We start from the raw sequence: 7,875 nt of genomic DNA, 5'->3' as shown, positions 1-7,875 counted from the left end.
CAAAATTAATGTTGTCTTCAAAGGTGAGGGTGCCGGGGATGCACCGGAACAGAAGCTAGAAGGCACGTCTTACAGCCACCCCCCAGCCTGGAGAAGCTCTGGCAAAGTCCTCCCATGTTCTGGTAACAAGCTCCTGCGGCCTAACGCGCGCAGTCCTCAGCCAAGCCCTTGCTAGGAGCGGTAAGCACCTTGCCCTGCCAAAAGGGAAAAATACCTCCTGCGAAGCAAATAGATGCCTACTCTTTTTTTTTTTTTTTTTTAATCTTTTCTGACTTTGATGGGCTCTTGACCACCAGGTGACACATCCTCGCTGCCTACGAGCTGCCGAGGGTGTTGCTCTCCCGTAGCCGGTTGCTTTCTGAGCAGACTCAGTTGCCTCTGTGCCCGAGGGGTCCCCGGGGGGGGGGGGGGGGGGGGGGCGGGCTCCGGCGGGCTCCATTTTGTCATCCTCCCGTCAGCGTGCGGGTGAGACTGCCAGCAGAAATCGGTAGGCTTGTGGTGCTCCTATGAAGGTGACATCCAGCTTCAAGTTTGCAGTTAATCAAGTCCACGCAGTGAAATTGAACAATTTAATCAGTGTCTGATGAAGCCTTGTATTTATCTATGCTATATCAAATTCTCTTCAAATCTAAATCTCTAACCTCATCAGAGGTTAGATGGGGAAACTTAACAACAGAGTAGTAGTCCCTGCCCTGATCCTGCAGGGAATGCTGTACAGTCACATCCCGGTACAGCTGTGGGAGCACAGCAGCCTGTACTTCTCTCTGGTCATTGCAAGGCCGAGGCCATGGTGAGGCTCCTGTTTTCAGGACACTTTTGTGCTGTTTACTAACCAGATTACAACTTGGGTACACTATTACTTAGCAACCCTTGTCAGGAGCGCTTTTTTTTCTGCCTGGTGAAAAGGCTGGGACTCTGGCTTCAGGGGCACTGTTAGAGATAACTGTCCTGTCCCTTGTGCGCAGTTTTTGTGATTTGGCGGCAGGGCGATGGGAGCTGAAGGCCACTGAGATGTGACACTGAATGCAGCTGTGTGAGTTTGTCCTGTCTCGCAGGAAACACGCTCCACCTGTGCTTCATGCCCTGTCCATCCAGCAGCTTCATCTCCAGGTGCAAAGAAAGTATTTTTTGGCTAAGATGCTACTGTCTTGAGACCTGGTTATTTGAGAAAGTTTCTTTCCAGTTGCAAGCTAGTACAATGATTCTGATGAGTTAAAGTACAGAAAATGGTGACCCCTTCCTGTCTGATGGCTTCTTGGTCAAGCCAGACTGCATTTATTGCTTCTCAGCTGGTAGCTGGGTCTTGCTGGTTTTGCAGATCTTCCCTGGGGTGACAGAGCTGACTGTCCACTCTGGGATGGACAAGCAGAGTTGAAGAAATTTATTTACTTTGTGAGTAATATGATTTTTTTTTTCTGAGTACCAATTGGATTAAATAGTTTGGGGTTTTTTTCTAATGAGTTTAATGGTGCTGAAAAAAAGTAAAAAGTAAATAATTAGACCTATAAAATAGGCCATATCTTTATTTATAGTGGTGTAATTGAAACGATTCAACCTGTTAGCCTAAAGATAGCACAATCTCCTTAATGTGCATGCGGCTGCAGAAGTAGGAAAGCATTTTAAACTAGCAGAGGGTTTTTCACTCCCGTTCTCTTTACGAAGCGCCGTCTCGCTTTTCCTCTGGTCTGAAACACGACTGCAAAACCCGGCTCGATCAGGCGTCTCCACTTCCACCCGCGTTGGAAGGCGCAGCCAGACGGCCGGCGGCGATGCCCGCTGCCTCCGCCGGCCCCGGCACGGCCCCGCCTGGCGACGGGCTGCAGTCCCTGCCGGGGCACGGCTGCCTTTCGCGGGGAGCGCCTCTGCCCGGCGCGGGCAGCCCGCCAAAGCCATCCCACAGCCTGCCCTGCCGCGGGGCGGGATGCGCGGGCCCGGCGGGCTCGGCGCCGCGGAAGGGAGTGCTTCAAAAGAAGCCGTCGGTAGCGAGAGGGAGGCCGACAGAAGCAAGCGCCCGACTAACCAACGCGGCGCTCTGCCGGCCAGTTTTAAGGTGTTTTAAGTCTCAAGAAGTGACAGGGCAATCATCTCCCCGGCTCGGCTGCGGATGGGAGGGTGAAGTCTTGCTAACAGCTCGTGTATCTGTGTATTTAATTGCGACCTGGCTGCATGTTCCTGTTGAGGAAGGATGCAGATGACAAGCGAATCTATAAAAACACAGTTGACAAACCCGGGAAAGGGATAACTGACAGATGAAACGACAGTCGGCGCGGAGCTAACTGGCAAACGCATCAGTACAAAGTCATATACCTTCTGAGAGGAATAGCAGTTTGTTTTATTCCGGTTCTCCAGAGTTTTATCTACTGTCGGTGTGATGGGGGAAAGAGGAGCTAATGTGCCCTGTTTAGGATACAAACATGCAGATTAGATCAGACTTCAGACACCGCGTTTCACTCAAGTCTTAAAACAGTTAGAGGAATAAGCCAGGCTTCCCCCACTGAGGAAAAGGAAAACATAAACACATGAGTTATTTTTTAAAAAATGTTTTAAAGTGGTTTAAACACAACCGTTTCGCACACGCCTGTAGCAAGCTACGGTTTGTTGTTGGGGGTGGGAGCTGGGGCCCGGAGCCGGCCGCCACCGCCCTCCGAGGCTGGGTCGTTTGGGAGAATATCAGCCCGGCTCCCGTTTTCTTCACTTTTGTATTACTTTAAGTTTTCAATGAGGCTAGTGTAATTACGAGGCGTTTAACTTTTTGCCAGGCTCTTTCATTATGGCTTTGCATTTGCACCTCGCTTTTAAGAGAAGTAATAACATTCACAGTCAGGGGCAAATCCTGTTAATGAACAAATTAAAGTTCAAACAGTTATTCAAGTTCATAGCCCTGCTCGCTGCTCCTTTAATAAGAGTTATACATGTTACTTTCTCTGGGGATCACTCCCCCTTTTATTACTTTTTAAGCTTTTCATAAGCACTGGCGGGCTATATGGGCAGGTCCCAGCCTCTAAAGAGCCCACAAATCCTGAAGGGAGCCCTAATCCGGCCTTAATTTGGCAACTTTTGTAAAAGACATAAAAGCTCGGGTGCCACCCTTGTGCGCTCAGATGATTATATCTCAGGGAACAAGCCGGGGGAAGGCCCCCCCTCTTTCCCGCACCCACCTATTTGTGCTGGCTGCCTCCCCTGCGGAGCCGGGCAAAGAAGCCTCCGTCAGTCCCTCCCGGATGCCGGGGCAGAAATTAGGATGTCTGATCGATAGCCTGGGAATTTCCACCCCCTCTCCCGATAGCTCTGCCCGGTTCCACTGGGCGCGGGCTGCCGGGGCGGCCGGTCCCCTCCAGCCCGCCCCGCAGCCCTACCCCTGGGCCGGAGCCCGGTGCCTGCTACCGGCGGCTGCCTGCAAGTGTTAGCAAAGTGCAGTTAAAAAAAAAAAAAAAAAAAAATAAAAATCCCTGCGCTCTTTCCTCTCTTCCCGCCCCCCCGCCCCGCTTTCTTCTTTTCCTCCAAACCTTTCGCGATTGGAGTGTCTGCGCTCACCTCGGCGTTTGCATAACATGAATCTTAATTCCCCTTGTCAGGGGCTGCCCGAGCCCGGGGGAGCGGCGGCTCCCGGTGGGGACGGGCGGGGAGCGGAGCGGCCCCCCCTCCCCCCCGCCGCCGGGCCGGGCTCCCCGGGCTGGGGGGCGACGGGCAGAGTCCAACAAAGCCCGGGGAGTTTAACACTGGTTCAAGGCAGCGTCGGTGCAAAAGCGCTGTCTGTGTACAAATAGAGGAGATCACACTCCCCATTATCTACCTCCTGGCGAGTGTTTGATTTGTGACATCAAAAGCTTATCAAGGCAAGCTCACAAAAAAAAAAAAAAAAAGAGAGAAAAAGAAGGGGGGAAAAAGAGCACCTCTTCATGGAGGGAGATCGCTCCAGTTTGGGTGATGGAAAGAGGAGGGGGCCGGTGTTGCCAAAGCGCCGATTTGTGCCCCGCCCGTGTCCCCGCGGGCCGGGCGGTGGGGCCGGGGCGGGCGCGGAGCGCGCAGGGCGGCGGGCGGGAGGGCCGGGCTGGCCCCGGCGGAGGGCGGGAGGGAGGCCTTGATTCCTCGCAGCCATCCGCACAGAAGTGGTTTGATATAATCACCATGACAACTGCCGCCTATGAGCATACAAATAATAGAGATGAAATAGACAAAAGATTAGCATGCCATGAAAAGTACAATAAGTTTCTTATTTAGCATTTAGATAACTGTCTTTCCTTCGGAGCAGGCTTCAAAGTTGAACCCAGTTTAGACCAAGAGGATTAATTCTTTCTCCCGCATGCTTCATTGAATCTCTCATTACCAAACTTTGTCTGTATTGATGTAAGATTTGATTGAAGATTAGAGCATTTAGCAAATCTTGCTTTTCTGCATGTATCAGGCCTTTTCAAGCACAGCCCGCGCTGCCCAGTGGTCAATACCCTTACTTTTATCCAGTGTCTGCTTCATTTAAACTTAATCAACTCCCTCAATGAACTGGAACAGGGAAACGTCCCTGCGGTAAGAATGTTGTGCTTTTCTTAGATAATTCTTTGCTCCCTCTCCCAGTCCGCTGGCGTTAAACCTAAAATTGCTCTCTGATGAACTTAATCAATATGATAATGACAATTGGGGCTGAATGGCTCGGCCTGGGCTCCGCGTGCAAAAGGTAGATGGCTCTGTCCGTTGCCCAAAAGCAACTTCTCCTTGTCTCGCCTCTCCTTTTGTGTGCGCTGCTCCCACCTTTCTTTCTCTCTCTCTTTCTCTCTCTCTCTCTTTTTCCTCCCCCCTCTCCCCCCCCGTGACACCGACCGCTGCTCACGCTGGAGAATGATGCTTCTTTGTGCGGCGGGAGGACTCGTATGTCACCGCCCGGAGAAGCGGAGCGGAGCGATTGGCTGGGTGAATTATCTGCCTTGTTGCAGTGAATTATTTGCGCTGTTTCCTTTCCCAGTCAACAAGTTTCTGAGGTATAGTGCAGATCAATCAAAGCTGACAGAGCGCATGTGAAGCTTTTACTGTGTAAATCTGGACCTCTTGTCCCGGCTTCGTTGGCACTGGCATCTGTATATCATTTTTATACTGCTACCAGTAGAGCAATTTCAAAAGTATTTGCAAGGAAAATGGATGTCCCCATCTGTTCCTGGAATCATAAATGTGCCACTTTCGGAGGGTTTTCACTGGTAATCATATCTTTAATGATGAACAAACTTGTGATATATACCTTTCCATAAAATGGGGTTTTCTTCACTTTATTGTGATTGGCTGGGATAAATAGCTTTTCCATATGTTAGAGAGATAAAACATAAGATTACCAGAGCTCGTTTGTTCGATCATAAACAAAAGAAACAATTCGCTTCAAACACTCTTTAAACAGAAACAACTGCAGAATTAAATTGTATTAATAGGCTATCGATGGGTCAGGAGGCAAACAACTGTCCCCGTGGAAAAGACAGCTGTTTTAAAATAGGAATAGACGGTCCTTCTCGCCGTTCAGGTGACCTTAATACAGACGTGGGTTTTAAATACTCGATGTTAATTTTATTTTTTTCCCCTTAAAATTATCTTGCTTTTGTCTCTCTCTTTTCCTCCAGCTTGACTTTGAATTTCCCTAAGTGCAAGAGCGAGGATGCGGTGCTAGGTAGTGGATTGCCGTGCGCTATATTTAGAAAGCAGCTGGAAGAGAAAATGTCCTCAGGAATCCGGACTGTTTTGTTGTAAATGTCCCTCCAGTCCCAGCACTGTAAACGTAAACGCTCCTTCTTCAGCCGCTCCAGCGCTTCGCGCTGCCTGGGAGCACTGGACGAGGGCGGCTTGGGGAGCCCCGGTTAATCCTGCGGCGCAGGTAACGGCAGACCTGTCACACGGCAATCAGAGGTGCCGTCGCCAGTGCTGCCCCGCACCGCGGCTGTGGGGCTGCCTGACCACCCCCCGCGGCGGGGGAGGGGGGGCGGCACCCCGGGTTTATCCCCGCCGGTGGCAGCCCTCTCCGCCCGACGGTACCGGCGGGTTGCGTGCGGCCGTTTCTCCGTGACGCGAGGTTCACTGCCCGGAGCGGACACTCCGCTTGCATTTCGGCCGCACAAGCGCCCCGGGGCGCAGGCGGAGCCGGGCAGTCCTCTCCCTCCCTGGAGATTCAGCACCAAAGCCAACCCCGAACCCACGGCCGGCTCCACGCGGGGAGTGAGGGACGGTGCTAAACGGGGTCTCGACCGCTGGGGCTTGGCCCCTCGGGGATGGGGACGGGGTTCCCGGGGCAGGCCGTGCCGGAGGGGCACCCAGCCTGGCTGCCACTCTGAGGGGGTATCTCCCACGGCCCCTGTCGAGCTGGCCACGGAGCATCTCCGGGGTACAGACCCCTCCGCGCCCGGCGGCCCTGGGGATCCCGCGCCCGGCCCCTGGCCCCCGACGGGGCGGGCGGCCGCCCGGCTGCACACGCAATCCCGCGACCGTCGTTTGCTCAGCGGCGGGGCAGGTCTCCCCCCCTTCTGTGTAGCGGTCTCCCAGCAATCCCCTGCCCCCAGACGGCGAAGGGGGCGATAGTCGCGACACCGCCATAGAAGGAGCCGCCTCCGAGCCCCTCTTCCCCCCGGCTGGAGCTCCTCGGTGGGCGCAGAGAGCCCCGGGCAGCGCTGAGCGGGCGGGCCCCGGCTGAGCAGCACGGCCAGCGGCTGCCGCGCAGCGGGCGGCTTCCCCCCGCAGCACCCACCCGCGAGGGAGAAGCCGGTTCCCACCCGCCCCGCACTGGGCTCCCGGGGCCGAGCGGGAGACCCGCCGCCGGGGGATGACTCGGTACCGGCGGGCGGGCAGCGGGCGAGTTAATGTCTCTTCAGGCCGGAAGAGACCGTTAAATCATCTGCCTGACCTCCCGCGTTACAGGGCTGTATAATTTCATCCCGTTCCTAAGGCAATAAGACCAATAATTTGTGTTTGAGTAAAATGTGCTTTCCAGAAAGGCCCCTGGCCCCGAGGGTTTCAAGAAATGGCGATTTTACTTCTGTCCTGGAGAGTTTGTTGTGGCAGTTAACCCCTGATTCAGGGATGAGCCTCATTGCCACGACAAGTTGCCTTTGCTTAAATTACTCCGAATTGCCGGGCATATATTTCGGAGCCTGCAAGTGCCGTTGTTGCCTGTGGCCACCTCAGCTTTCTCCTCCCTTTCACCCAGGTAGGTGTCATGCCTGGCTTTAGCACAGACGAGGGCCCGGTTCTTCCTTGGGCTGCCTGGGCCCTCCCGGGGCATTCGGCTCCCGACTTCCAGCTCCGCCGGCTTGGTGACAGCAGCAAGGAAGAGTCCCAGCACCTCAGGCTGGGTAGGCCGATGGGACATACCATTGAAAACTGGTGCTCAAAGCGCCTAGTCCTGCCTTACTGTGAAATCACTGGCCAGCACGTCTTTCTAACCAAGCCAGCACCCGACGGGAGAAGGACGAAGTACCTTCGTGGGAACTTCTGTTCCCCGTTGGGCAGGCACAGCGTGAGGGCGCCTGGGTGCGGGTGCTGGGACACCGCCCGGCGGTTCACAGTGTTTGTGGAAGTGGAGTACATTGCATCTGTTGATCGCCTAGGGTTTAAAAGATTTTATTTTTCTAGTAAATGGTTGCTGCTCTCCGTCCGAGGTGAACGCCTTTGGCGGGCACACCGCAGCAGGACGGAGCCAACCCCTCTTCAGGGAACAGCCCTCCGGCTGCTGGCGCCGGCCTGAGGTAAGGGAGCTGGGCAAGAGCTGAGGAGCTGGGGCAGGATCCTCGCCACCCCCAAGGCACCCCACTTGCCCCTTTCCCGCTGTGGGGCACCCGCGCGTCCCGGGTGCCCCCCTCTCCCCGCGGCACGGCGGGTGTCCCCCGCGCGGGGAGGGGACATGCAGGGGGC

This window comes from Strix uralensis, chromosome 8, assembly GCF_047716275.1.
Source record: "Strix uralensis isolate ZFMK-TIS-50842 chromosome 8, bStrUra1, whole genome shotgun sequence".
Lineage (NCBI taxonomy): Eukaryota > Metazoa > Chordata > Aves > Strigiformes > Strigidae > Strix > Strix uralensis.
The sequence above is the reverse complement of the archived record's forward strand: the minus strand, read 5'-3'. Positions refer to the sequence as shown.